We start from the raw sequence: 2,500 nt of genomic DNA on the forward strand, positions 1-2,500 counted from the left end.
TGATGACAATAATAATATAAATAAAAATAATAATAACAACAATAGCACTTATAATAACAATACACTGTATTTTCTCCACAAGCTACAAAATTCCTTGTGTCTCACTTCAAGGAAAATGTTTTAGTTTTGAATCCTTATTAAATTTTCACCGTATTTTTTTTTTTTTTTGTCCAAAAGGAAAGAGAAAAAATGGGGAAGAAATACAAACCAAATTTTCCTTTTACATCCAATCGTGAAACAAAGAGGATAATTCCCCACCCAAAAAAAGGAAAGAAGGGAAAAAAAAAGACAATAAAAGAAAGTGGACATTCCTTGAAGTGAGGCAAGCATCACGTAATTCTAGAATATTTACAAAGACAGCTTTGAATAATATGCTTTAATAGCTAAGAGAAGGTTTTTTAGACAGCACTGTGACTAAGATGAGTTTTCATGGAATCCTGGATTAACATACACTTTTTTTCTGTATGTGTGAGAAAAATGAAACAGGTTTGTGTGCTTGGTAATAATAATTATGGTAATAATTATATCCACATTACTGGTAATAATCATAACGATAGATATATTGATGGTAATAATAATAATATTCATAATGATAGCAATAATAGTAATGATAGTTATAATGACAGTAGTTGTAGTTTTTTCTGATAAAACCAAAAAAATAATAACTAACTTACTAATAGTTAAAATAATAAGAAAAATCAAAGAAAATAACTAAAACAATCATCAGAATATAAAAACACAGTAATATCGATAATAATCAAGTTAATCATAATCCACTAACGTACAGCCACATTGACAATTCCAAGATCCACTTTCATCACCATCACACCATTCAGGATCGAACTTGAACGGCAGGTGACTCGAAAAGAGCGAATGAAAACAGGTAAGCGAATGAGAATGGTATCACTTTCTCATACCTGTTATGATTATGATCTCGAATGATTATTTACTTCCTTGCTTTTTTTCTATTTTCCGTTTCTCTTTTTTTCTAAATTACGTTTTCTTTCTTTTCCTTCTTTCTCTCTATTTTTTTTTTTTTTTTGTCCATTTGTTTATTTGTTCGTTCCTTTTTTTTTTTTTTCTCTCTCTCTCTCTTGTTTAGTCCATCACAGCACTGGTTCAAACCTTTCCAATATCACATGACGGGTTAAAAAAAAAGACAAAAAAAAAAAAGAATGCTCTTGTGGAACCCATGGCATTTAAATGTTCATTATTGTTACATATTTTTTCCCATTATTATTCTGATTTCCTCAACAATTTTAGGGAAATAGGGAGGGAGGAGAGTAGAGGGTGGGATGGGGGGGGGGGGCAGAGGGAAGACAGATGACGCCAGGGGGAGGGGGGGAGGGGGCAGGAGAGGGGGGGGGGAGTCTAATCACACATGGCCCGATTTTTCTTTTTTTCTTTTATTTTCAAAATCATTAAACCTTTTTTTGTTTTTTCTTCGCGCTGAACATCCGCTCAAAAACACAATAATATTCGCATAAATGCCAAATGGGGCTGATCCTATCAACTATATCATATTATCTATACCCTAAATAAAAGAAGAAGAATAAAGGAAAGAGAAAATAAAGAAGACGAAGGAGAACAAGAACAAGAATAAGAATTAGAAAGATATTGATAATGAAGAAGAATATAAAAAAATATGAAAAAAAAAGAAATATATATATATTACGATCCCACAGTGGATCTCCATAATACACTAAAGAATTATAAGTCAAATGACTAGATACAACACATTTACAAACACATCTGAATAATGTATTTTTCCACAACCAAATATCGCCACTGGATATAAATAGCTTTTCTCTCTGCCGGGAGGTTGGGAAGAGGGAGGGGGAAGGGGAGGGGGGGAGGGGGGAAGACGAAGAGGGGGGAAAGTGGAGGTGAGGGTGGGAAGGGGGTGAGGGTGGGAGGGGAAGGAGGTGGAGGGGAGGGGGAGGGGAGGGGGAGGGGGAAGGGGAAAGTGGGGGTGAGGGGGCGAGAGGGGAGGGTGGGGGTGGGGGTGGTGGGAGGTGTGCATCTGCGGCGGCGTTGGATCATACGAGAATTATGAAAATATTGGAATAAGGAATATTACAACAATGGCGAAGATAATGATAATTTCAATGAATACATGACCAATAATGTTCCGATAACGTTGCAAGTTCCTATTAATTATTTGTTTTGGGAAGGGGGGGGGGTGAAGGAGGGGGAGGGGGGAGCGAGGAGGCAGGAATGGGTGAAGGAGGGAGAGGGGAGGGGGAAGGCAGGGGGAGGGTCTTCAATATATCTTTTCGCAAACTTCTCTTCTTTTGTTTATGTTATCTGTGAATTGCCTTTTTTCACACTTCCAGCTTTAGAAGAAAAAGGCCGAAAAGAGAATGTGGATAATCTTCCAAAACGAGACAAATAATAATAACATTAGTAATATCTTGATCTTGTTTGTTTGTTTTGTCTCCCTCTAAATTTATTATCCTTACGCCTCTTCCTTGCTTCGTTCCGCCACCGAGACACAGCC

At 36.6% G+C, this 2,500-nt stretch overlaps 1 protein-coding gene across 3 annotated transcripts in view; it reads right to left on the reverse strand.

Annotated features, from left to right (window-relative positions):
• Nucleotides 1-1,944: 1,944 nt before the first annotated feature.
• LOC125035309 overlaps nt 1,945-2,500 on the reverse strand; it is a 46,121-nt gene continuing 45,565 nt past the window's right edge. For 2 of the 3 annotated variants that reach the window (XM_047627611.1, XM_047627610.1), the window contains exon 8: nt 1,953-2,500. This exon is cut by the window's right edge and continues 459 nt beyond it. The gene's annotated coding sequence lies outside the window, so the exon portion shown is untranslated. The other variant, XM_047627612.1, reaches the window with a different exon arrangement.

Source organism: Penaeus chinensis, chromosome 19, assembly GCF_019202785.1.
Source record: "Penaeus chinensis breed Huanghai No. 1 chromosome 19, ASM1920278v2, whole genome shotgun sequence".
Classification (NCBI taxonomy): domain Eukaryota; kingdom Metazoa; phylum Arthropoda; class Malacostraca; order Decapoda; family Penaeidae; genus Penaeus; species Penaeus chinensis.